The sequence below is a fragment of the Microtus pennsylvanicus genome, chromosome 13, assembly GCF_037038515.1.
Source record: "Microtus pennsylvanicus isolate mMicPen1 chromosome 13, mMicPen1.hap1, whole genome shotgun sequence".
Taxonomy (NCBI): domain Eukaryota; kingdom Metazoa; phylum Chordata; class Mammalia; order Rodentia; family Cricetidae; genus Microtus; species Microtus pennsylvanicus.
Window position 1 is genome coordinate 44,363,826 of NC_134591.1, and position 12,322 is coordinate 44,376,147.

Sequence of the window (12,322 nt, forward strand, 5' to 3'; positions counted from 1 at the left end):
CCTGTGGGGCCTTTTCAGGATTGTTGATTGACATGAAAGGCCCCAGTTCACTGCAGGCAGTGCCATTCCTGGAGTGTATAAAGCAAGCTACGCAAGTCAGAAGGAGTAAGTCAGCGATTAGCATTCCTCCATGACTTGGGCTTCAGTTTCTGCAGCCAGGTTCTTGCTTTGAGCTCCTGCCCTGACTTCCTTCAGCGAAGAACCAGGACTTGAGAGTTGTAAATAGAACAAACACTTTCCTCCCCAAGTGGCTTTGGGTCACGGTGTTTATCACAGCAGTAAAGCAGACTAGCAGAAGGACACCACAGGCTAAAGCCAAGCATTCCGCACAAGTTTAGAGAACAAATCCTTCCAAGCGAGAGCGATTACTGTAACATTAATGATGGACACTCAGATCTGGGAGATGATGTGTTCAAGGTCACATAACAAAGGGAATTCAGGTTTTCTTACTTTTTTCTTTCTTCTCTTTTCTTTTCTTTTCTTTTCCCTTCCTTCCTTCCTTCCTTCCTTCCTTCCTTCCTTCCTTCCTTCCTTCCTTTCTTTCTTTGACAGCGTTTCTCTCTGTGTAGCCCTTCTATCCTGGAACTTGCTCTGTAGATCCTGTAGACAGAGATCTGCCTGTCTTTGCCTCCCAAGTGCTGGGATTAAAGGCATGTGCCACTACCACCAGGCTGGGAATTCAGATTTTCTAATTTTCACTCTACACAGGGTAGCGAGACTGAATCCACAGCTGTAAAACTAAGCCAAGTCCACTGGCACTGGCTGCTTGGGACTCCTCTACCTTTTTAGTGACGGCATCTGATCATTTCAATAGGAGTGGCGGGAAAGAGTAAAGTGAACACTAGCTATCCATAAACTGACGACTCAGCCTCTGTTCTCTGCGAAGACGACTGTTTTCAAAAGTATATTTCACTTCGTTCATTATTACTGTGGGGGGGGGGTGCGCACGCATGCACGCATGTACCCAGAGGACAACTTTATGAAGTCAGTTCTCTTCTTCCAAATGTGGCTTCCAGGGATTTCATTTTGGTCATCGGGATTTCACAGCAAGTGTCTTTACCTGCTGAGCCTTCACACCAGCTCCTGTGAAGCTCTGATACCAGAATGTAAAGCGATGCGCACTTCTCTCCATCCGTCTGTCCGTCTGACTGTCCATCCGTCCACATCTAATGGGCATCTATCTTCTTTGTGAAAGATTGTTATTGTTTCTCATGCATCCATTTCCGTAGAACCCCAGTGTGGGAACAGATCAATTACAGTGCAGTGTGACAAACAGCCAATAGGATCTTCAAAAAGATAACTGAAGTTTGGTGGTGGTGAAACAAACACGCCTTGAGTCCCAGCACTCTGGAGGACTGCAGAGGCAGGCAGATGTCTGTGAGTTCTAGGCCAGCCTGGTCTACAGAGCAAATTCTAGGACACCCAAGGCTATACATAGAAATCCTGTCTCGAAAAAGAAAGGAAGGGGCCGGGCGGTGGTGGCGCACGCCTTTAATCCCAGCACTTGGGAGGCAGAGGCAGGCGGATCTCTGTGAGTTCGAGACCAGCCTGGTCTACAGAGCTAGTTCCAGGACAGGCTCCAAAACCACAGAAAAACCCTGTCTCGAAAAAACCAAAAAAAAAAAAAAAGAAAGAAAGAAAGAAAAAGAAAGGAAGGAAGGAAGGGAAAGAAAAAGAAAGAAAGGAAGAAAGGAAGAAAGAAAGAAAGATGACTTTCTCTGCTCTCAACTCCTACCTCTCAAGACAGAGTCTCACTACATAGCCCTGGTAAGTCTGGAACTCCTTTGGCCTGCTTCTGCCTCCAGAGTGTCAGGATTAAAAGCGTTTGACACCATGCCTAACTTAGCTTTCTATTTTCAAGCTTTTTGCATTTACATTCCTTAACTTTGATGATGATTAATTTGTATTTAGACCTATGTATTAAATTCTTGCATAAATAACAAAATGGCAAAGTATAAGAAAGTTATAGTAGAACTGTATAATTATAGCACCTAAATTTTTTTTTTGAATTTTTGAGACAGGGTTTCTTTGTAGCTTTTTTGGTTCCTGTCCTGGAACTAGCTCTTGTAGCCCAGGCTGGCCTCGAACTCAAAGAGATCCGCCTGCCTCTGCCTCCTGAGTGCTGGGATTAAAGGAGTGCGCCACCACCACCCGGCCTTAGCACCTAATTTTTTACAGTATATCCTGTATACTGTTTCAACCAAATTATTATTTTTTTCTTTCTTTCTTTTTTATTTTCAAGACAGGGTTTCTCCGTAGCTTTTCGTTCCTGTCCTGGAACTAGCTCTTGTAGACCAGGCTGGCCTCATAGAGATCCGCCTGCCTCTGCCTCCTGAGTGCTGGGATTAAAGGAGTGCACCACCACCGCCCGGCTCTTTTTTCTTTTCTTTTTTATTTTTATTTTATTTTTTTTAATTTTTTTATTTTTTTACCAAATTATTTCTTGAATAACATCTAAATTCAGTCAAGTTAGGGCCAGCAAGTTGGTTCAACAGGTGAGGGCACTTGCCACCACCTGAGTTCAATTCCAGGGGCCCACATGGTGGAAGAAGAGAACCAAAGCTCTGGCAAATCATTCTCGATCTCCACACAAACACCATAGTGTGCATGATATACACACATACATACATTAATGCTTGCACAAAAATAAATGAATACATGTAATAATTATATTCAGATAATTTAGACTTAATCTGAAAACCAGCTCTTTTTTTCAAATGACAAATGAAACAGGAGATTAAAAAATACAATAAAATGAAAAAAAATAGATTACAAAATTGTCCCAATGGTAATTCAAAAGGATAACCATCACCAAGAAGATGAATGAAAAATATAAAACTGGAGTAAGGAAGCAAAGAGGCGATAGCTCACCTCACCACCAGCTACACAACACACAAGTTTCATTCCAAAGAGCTCCATAGGGCGGCTGGCCAGGCAACAAAACCTTCTTCCTGTGTTCTTCAAAAGGAAGAGTACCCGTGTGACTGTGACAGTTAGAATGTCCCTAGGGTGAGAAGTGGGCCGTCAACTTTCCTTTTCCTTTAGGGTACCATTTACTACATATGATTACTACAAATGTCTAACAGGAAATAATACAGAGGATGAGTCGCAAAAACACTACTATTAAGACTGTTTTCAAAATGAACAGACCAGAATGTTCTGTATCAACATGGTTAAATCTCAAAAGCAAACACCAGGAGCGGGTGAGATGGCTCAGTGGCTACACGCACTTGCCACACAAACCTGATGACCCAAGGATGATCCCTGGACCCACATCAAAAAGCTGGATGTGATGGCACAAATTTTACTCCTAGATACCTCTGTTTCTCATATATGAGCCAAAAGATATGCAAATATTTTCTAGCTCTGTTTCCTACTGTGAAACAAAAGGCAGAGACACGAGAACCACCCGGAAGACCCAGAAGCTGGGGGGTCAGTTAGCGTGGAGTATGCAGCGGGGCATAGACAACAGAAAGACTGCCTCGACGAGGTAGAGGAAATAACTGACTCTCCAAAAGCTGTCCTCTGATCTCCACACGCTCGCTGTGGTACAGTGCAGCTATATGCATGCATTTATGCGCTCACACATACACCATGCACACACACACAAACATATGCACATACATATGCTGCACACTCACACACATACATCATGCACACACACAAACATATGCACATACATATGCCGCACACTCACACACATACACCATGCACACACACAAACATATGCACATACATATGCTGCACACTCACACACATACATCATGCACACACACAAACATATGCACATACATATGCCGCACACTCACACACATACACCATGCACACACACAAACATATGCACATACATATGCCGCACACTCACACACATACACCATGCACACACACAAACATAGGCACATACATATGCCGCACACTCACACATATACACCATGCATACCCACACACAATAATAAATAAATGAATACATAGTTTATACTTAAAAAGCGAACACCAAACCAAAAGTCTAAAGCTGCAGAAAAATAGTAGTAGTTGAAACCATACATGATAAAGTTAGGAAACATGAAGAGTATTAGCATCTCTTTGTGTTTGTTTGTTTTTTAAATGCAGCACTTTCCTTTGTCTGTCTTTATACCCTGTACAAATAAGCCATGCATATCCTATCCTCTCATTCTGAAGATACAGAAGAAGGCACTGGAGATTTTTAGCCACTAGATGATTTAGTGGCTAAAGATAGTATATTTTCTAACTTTCTTATGCAATCGACTTAAATTTTTTTTTCTGTTCTCCTTTGTTCCACAATAGCTCGTTAAGGCTCAGTGTGGTTGTGAACTCCAGCCATTCCCTCTTCCTTAAGATGAGGGCTCCTCTGTTACTGACAGTGATGTCTGGGCCGAGTGTTTTCAGGCTCTTGGCTCTATCTACCCACGTTTGAAAACAGACACAGAGATAGATAACACTGCTTCTTATATATGAGCAAAAAGATACACAATTTTTTTTTTGTTTTTTTGTTTGTTTGTTTGTTTTTTTTCAAGACAGGGTTTCTCTGTGGCTTTGGAGCCTGTCCTGGAACTAGCTCTGTAGACCAGGCTGGTCTCGAACTCACAGAGATCCGCCTGCCTCTGCCTCCCAAGTGCTGGGATTAAAGGCGTGCGCCACCATTGCCCGGCTGTACCCTGTTTCTTAATTGGATTATTTGGTATTTTGATGTCTAGTTTCTTGAGTTCTTTATACATTTTGGATATCAGTCCTCTGTCAGGTATGGGATCGGTGAAGATCTTTTCTTCTGCTGTTTTGTCTTATTGACCCTAAGGGGGAAGCATGGATCTCCTTGGGAAGAGGAAATAGATGAGATCTCCTGAGTAAACTGGGGCTGGGGGGCAGGATAGAAGGAAGGGGATGGGGGCATGGGAGCAGGAGGAAAGAGGGTTGTCAGGTTGGGGGCAGGATGCAGCGGGAGAGTAATGAAAGAGATATCTTGATAGAGGGGGTCATTATGGGGTTAGGGAGAAATCTGGTGCCAGAGAAACTCCAAAGAACCTACAAGGATGACCTCAGCTAAGACTCCTAGCAATAGTGGAGAGGGTGCCTGAACTGGCCTTCTCCTGTAGTAAGATTGATGAATACCCTGTCATTGTAGAGCCTTCTCCAGTAACTGAAGGAAGCAGATGGAGAGATCCACAGCTAAGCTCTGGGCTGAGCTCAGGGAGTCCATTTGTAGAGAGGGAGGAGAGACTATATGAAGGAGGGTAGATAAGATCATGATGGGGAAAAACCACGGAGACAGCTGGCCTGAGTTTGTGAGAGCTCATGGACTCTGAACTGGCAGCTAGGGAGTCAGCATGGGACTGACCTAGGCCCTCTGCATCTGGGTGACAGTCCTGTAACTTGATCTGTCTGTGGGGCCCCTAGTAGGGGGACCAGGACCTGTCCCTGACTCGTGAGTTGTCTCTTTGGAACCTATGCTCTCTAGTGGGAAGCCTTGCCCAATCTTGATGCAAGGGGGTGGAGCTTGGTCCTTCCTCAATTTGATATACCCTGCTTTGTTGATTCCCATGGGAGACCTTACCATTCTGAATGGAGAAGGAGGAGGATTAGATTGGAGGAGGTAGAACAGAGGTGACATGAGGGAACAGGAGGAGAGGGGGGAGGGGAAATTGTGGTTGGTATATAAAATGAATGAATGAATGGAATAGAATGAATAAATAAATAAATAAATGAAATAAGAGCCAAATTTGTTTGGGATTGCTCTGGCTCTCTGGGAGGCATTGTAGCAAGAAGCTCTTGCAGAGCCTTGACTCTAACACCAGCTGCTTAGGTTGAATCCTGGCTTTGATCAGTCAGCAGCTGAGTGACCTCAGGCAAATTGCATCTCACTGCATCTTTTTCCTTATCTGTAGGATAGAAATGATAGAAACTTTTTTTTTTTTTCTGAGGCAAGGTTTCTCTGTAGCTTTGGAGCCTGTCCTGGAACTCACTTTGTAGCTCAGGTTGGCTTTGAACTCACAGAGACCTCTCTGCTTCTGCCTCCGATTGTGGAGATTAAAGGCGTGCGCCACCCGTGGCTCAACCTCACAGGATTTTTATGTGGATTAAACAAGCTAACATTTGTAAAACACCTGAAACAATGCTTAGAACTAGGTAGTTTTGAAGTGCTTGCTTCACCATCCCTCCATTTATCAGAATATTTGTTGAGGGCCAAGTGCTGTGCAAGATGCTGTGAAGATAAGATAAGGCTTTAGTCATGGAGGAGGGCCCTTAGGTGACGGAGACTTGTAAATAAGAAATGTTGGCCGGGCGATGGTGGCGCACGCCTTTAATCCCAGCACTCGGGAGGCAGAGGTAGGCGGATCTCTGTGAGTTCGAGACCAGCCTGGTCTACAGAGCTAGTTCCAGGACAGGCTCCAAAGCCACAGAGAAACCCTGTCTCGAAAAAACCAAAAAAAAAAAAAAGAAAGAAAGAAATGTTAACGCTGGTAAGTGCTGCAGAATTCAAGAGTTAGTGACTCATTCTCTCAGAGAAATCAAGGGAGGATTAAGAGGGGTGGATGCATTTGAGTCTGCCAACACACGCGTGATCAACAGTTTAGCAGAGGGAAAACGCAGGAGGGCTCATCAGGTCAGGAAAGCACTGTGTTACTCAGGCTGAGTCAGATACACAGACTGTTTGTTTCTAAACGGCGAAGAAGCCAGCTATGTTGGCGTGTATGGGTAATCATAAGTACTCAGGTGTTTGAAGTGGGCGGATGTTTGAATTCACAAGTTAAGACGCCAGGCTGGTTGACATATAACACTGCAAGATTCTGTACCAAAGGAAAATAAAGCCGGGCGATGGTGGCGCACGCCTTTAATCCAAGCACTCGGGAGGCAGAGGCAGGTGGATCTCTGTGAGTTCGAGACCAGCCTGGTCTACAAGAGCTAGTTCCAGGACAGGCTCCAAAGCCACAGAGAAACCCTGTCTCGAAAAACCAATAAAGAAAGAAAGAAAGAAAGAAAGAAAGGAAGGAAGGAAGGAAGGAAGGAAGGAAGGAAGGAAGGAAGAAAGAAAGAAAGAAAGGAAATGGCAAGGTACTTTGGGGTACCCTTTACATTCTAGGGTCTTTAGTAGGCACTGACGAGCCTGGAGTCCAACTGTGTAGACCAGGCTGGTTTCAAACTCACTGGCATGCACTTGTCTCCGCCTCCTGAGTGCTGGAATTAGAGGCGTATCCCTGTAATAGGCACTTGGTATCCCTTTTGCTCTTTGTGTGACTACTTGAGCACACACGGGCCACGGGTGTGAGGGCCAGAGGCTAACCTTGAGTTCATTCTTCTTCACGGACTGTCCACCTTGCTTTTGAGACAAGGTCTCTTATTGGCTAACCTGGAACTTGCTGATTAGGTTAGCCAGGGAACCTCAAGCATAGTCCTCCTTCAGTGCCCCTCAGGGTTTGGTTTCTAAGCATCCACCAGGACTGGTTTTTCCCGTAGGTTGTGGTGATCAAACTCTGGTCCTCAGCCTCATGCTTGTATATTAGGCATTTTATTGAGTCTTCTCAGCCCTATTCTTTTTACTCTCAATAGAATTTGGGAGGTAGCTGGGAGACAGAGGCAGGCAGCTTTCTGAGGTTGAGGCCAACCTGGTCTACAGAGGAGTTCCAGGACAGCCAGGGCTACACAGAGAAATCCTGTTTTGAAAAACCAATTTTGCAGTCTTACTAAAGAAAACATTCTTATTCAGAGATCTGACTGAGATTACAAGTGCACCTGGGCAGTAGTGGCACATGCCTTTCATTCCAGCACTTGAGAAGCAGAGATAGTATGAATTCTGTGAGTTTGAGGTCAACCTGGTCTACAAAGTGAGTTCTAGGACAGCCAGGACTGTTACAAAGAAAAGCCGTGTCTTGAAAAACCAAAATAAATACAGAAATAATTAAAAGAAAAACTTTAAAAATTTGCAAGTACAGTAAGTCTTAAGTAAATGAAGCTTTAGATATGTGTATATACATATCTATATATTTGTATCTATCTATCTATCTATCTATATCTATCTATCTATCTATCTATCTATATATCTATATATATATATATATATATATATATCATGTATCATCTACCTACCCACCCTTTATAGAAAGAAATTAAAGGACTGATCCTTCTTTCATATAAAGATTCAGCAAGCTGGGCGGTGGTGCTGCACGCCTTTAATCCCAGTACTCAGGAGGCAGAGGCAGGTAGATCTCTGAGTTTGAGGCCAGACTGGTCTACAGAGTGAGTTCCAGGATCCAGGACAGTATGTCTGCTACACAGAGAAATCCTGTCTCAAAACCAAACCAAACCAAAATAAACAAAAAGATTCAGCAAAAGGTGCTTTGAAGAAGAAGGCTACCCTTCAGCACAGACCAGGTCTACCGTGAGCTCCCTAAGGAGTTCCTGAAGGGGTGATGGCTCTTGCAGATGGGACTTGCAGCTTTGTCTTTGCTCCAGTTTTACAAACCTTCCCACAGTCTCATCTCCCCCTGCCCTCCCAGGGCTGCCCCAGATAGCCACAGTTTTAAGGAAAACTCAAGCTTCTTTCTGTGTCTCTCATTCATGCATGGCTGCCTGTCTGTTCCAACTACCCCATTCTACACTCCTTCTCTCCTCTGTTCATATTCCCCCTTCCCCCTTTTCCCCTTCCCCTCTCTGCTAAGTGCCTTCTCTTCTCTATACATGTGCCCTCCTAAGTCTGCTCCTCTTTCCCTGTCAGGCTTTTCTGTCCTTCCTACCTGACACTCATCCTCCAAACCCCTATCTCACTCAGTCCTTTCTTTATCTTCAGGCTCCTTTATCCTTAAACTTCTGTCTCTTATTAAACTGCTCTGTTCTAACCAAATGACACACGCACCAATCACAATTTTACAAGGGTTCTCCTTGCCTGCTTCTCACCACAGACAGCTATTTTGCATCCCAGTGAACATTCTCAATAGAGTATTGTTATCTCTCTGAACTCAACCAGGACTTTCTCTGGGTATTCATTATCATATATGCCAAGAAAAGGACACTTTAAAGCCCATATTTTCTTTTTTTATAAATATTTATTTATTAATTATATATACAATGTTCTGTCTGTGTGTATGCCTGCAGGCCAGAAGACCCCAGTACAGATGGTTGTGAGCCACCATGTGGTTGCTGGGAATTGAACTCAGGACCTTTGGGAAAGCAGGCAATGCTCTTAACCTCTGAGCCATCTCTCCAGCCCCCCAAGCCCATATTTTCTTCTCTATTCAAATCAGAAACAGGAGAACACAACTTTAAGCCTACTATAGTTACAGCAGGATAAAATATTTAAAATCTGGGTCTGTCCTCAAAAATCTAGGACATAATGTTGCTATAAATTCCACCTGTCCAGAATCCAGTTCTTAAGCAAAATCACAGGAAGAATCCTGAACACTGAATTGCTGGGAAGCTTAGGTTCTATATATTGCTCAATCCAAAGAGAGGACTCCCCTACCCCTCAGCTTGCCCTAAGTGTGAGAATTTTGACGTCCAAATTACTATCTATAAATCATATGTGGTATTGGCTTCAAAAACCACATATGCTAACAACATATACTAAAACAGCACATACATAGAATTCTTTACTGGGGACTTTGTGACCCCCAGACATTATTTGCTGAGCAAGATTGATCCCCGCTCTGAAGTGAGAGTACACAGCTTGCTACTCATTAACTTGTCTGTCAATCTGAGTAGCAACATCCAGTGCTGATTTACTTGGTCTGTGTTAAACTTTTGGTTCATTTTCCCATCGAAGAAAGAATTATGGAAAGTTCTTAACCACTGAGAATTCTTCCAGTTCATCTAGACTTTTCATCTTGTATCACCCAACTTCTGCTAATTCTCTCCTGTCCCCACAGTGTCTGGAACTCACTGTCTAGTCCAGATTAAGCTGGCACTTACAATCATCTCACCTACACCTTCCACTTGCTTATTTGTTTTTGACATGTTTCTGACTTGGCTTTTACTTAGATTCTGCCATGCTCCTGCCAAAACATACATAGTGATTACTTTTTTTTTTTAAGATTTATTTATTTATTTATTAAGCATACAATGCTTGCAAGGAAGGCACCAGGTCTCATTACAGATGGTTGTGAGCCACCATGTGGTTGCTGGGAATTGAACTCGGGGCCTCCAGAAGAGCAGCCAGTGCTCTTACCCTCTGAGCCATCTCTCCAGCCCCCATAGTGATTACTTTTGGCAATGACTCTTGAGATCTGACTTCTCTCATGTTACTCTCCTAACATCATAGACTGACTTCCTTGCCTCATCTTGAAGATGAAGTAAGGCTAAAATAAGATTTTAAAAAATAACATACTAAAATATTAATAGGACTGTGGCTGGATCATGGTTAGTTTAATGTCATTTTTCTTCAAAAATTGTAAAAAATTTTATAAGCCAGGTAGTAGTGGCTCACGCCTTTAACCTCAGCACTCAGGAAACATAGGCAGGCAGATCTCTGTGAGTTCAAGGCCAGCCTGGTCTATACAACAAGTTTTCCAGGACAGTGCTACACAGAAAAACCCTGTCTCAAAAAAAAAATCAAAAATTATATGGTTATATTAGGTATATATTTAAGTTTGAATCAAAGTCGCTCACCAAATGTTTTCATGGGTAATTACTGAATCTCCTTTCCTTCATGATATTGAAAGAATATAGAATTAGTATCTCTTTGGCCAAGCAGCCCCCTGGGATCCTATTTGGATCGGAGAAATGTCCTCCGCCTTTTCCCTCCACCTGATGTTGCACTGTCCTCTAGAATTTACCTTCCAAAGCAGAAATGTGAGCAAATATTTCTCCTACTTAAACTTTGCATGTTTCTCAACATTCCCTGCAGGATCGAGGCTAGTCTTCTTAGCAGGGCTTTTCACAGCCTATTGCCGCTCTCCCTTTCTAAGCCCTTTCTGCACTTCACTATGCTAGTACCGTTTCCATTGTTGTGACAAAATACCCAGTTAACAGTGATGGGGGGCTGGAGAGAAGGCTCACTGGCTAAGAGGGCTGACTGGGTTCAGTTCCCAGTACCCCATGGCAGCTCACAACTGTCTATGTCTTCAATTCCGGGGGCTTTGGCACCTCCACAGACATACATGCAGGCCAAATGCAAATGTGCATGAAACAAAAAAAAAATCTTAAAAAGAGAGAGGAAAGGTTTACTTTTAGCTCCTATTTACTTTGGCTCACAGTATTACATACTATAGCAGGAGGCGTGCCGGCAGGAGGGTAAAGGAGGTCAGTCACATTGTGTTCTCGGACAAGAAGCAGAGACACGTCAATGCTGGTACTCACTTTTTTCCGTTAGCATTCATTCTGAATCCTAGACCACAGAGTCGTACTGCACATCCAAGTGGGTCTTTGTGTGTGTGTGTGTGTGTGTGTGTGTGTGTCCCAGGCTGACCTCGAATTCGTGATCCTCCTGCCTCTGCCTCTTTCAGCAAATCCTAACGGCTGAAGTGGGTCTTATCCATTGCCATTTCATCTCTTTGGAAATTCCTCAGTGACACAGACATTTGTTCCTAGGAAATCCTAAATCCCATCAGGTTGGTGTTCAAGATTTAATCATCACATCTGCTAACCTTTTTCTTTCTTCTTTACCCCATGTTAAATCAGACTATTTGCCATTTTTAAATTATAGAATAAGAGCACAACACTTAAGTGTATAACTCATTGAGTTTTTACATTTGTGTATAACGGTGGGACCATGACTACTGATTTTATTTTTGTTTTTTCTTTAATACTAGACTAAATAATGAAATAGTATCTTGCTGCAGTTTTGACTTGCACTTCAGCGTCTTTTCCTGTACTTATTGGCCATTTGAGTATTTTCTCTGGAGAAACCCTTCAAATCCTAGTGTGCTTTGAACTACATTGTTTCCCTGCTCTTGAGTTTTAGGAGTCTTCTGTATATTGCGGCTGTTTGCTTCTCACCAGGTATGCAAATTCAATTTGTAAATATTTTCTTTCTTTCTCTGTGTTACCTTTGTACTCCATTGATAATGTCTTTGCAAAAGTAAAGTTTCTAGGTCACAGAGATGGCTCAACAGGCAAAAGCGATTACTGCTAAGCCTGACAACTTGAGTTTCATTCCCAGAATTCACACAGTAGAAGGGAAGAACTGACTCCCAAAACTTGTCCTTTGACCTTCACTTGTATGCTGTCGCCTATGCATGTGCACAGGCACACAGAGCTTAAAAATAAGGGAAAAAATTAAGTTGACTGTGATCAAGAAAAAAAAGGATCCCCAGCACTTAGGAGGTAGAGGCAGAAGGATCTCAGTGAGCTCGAGGTCAGTCTGGTCTACAGAGTG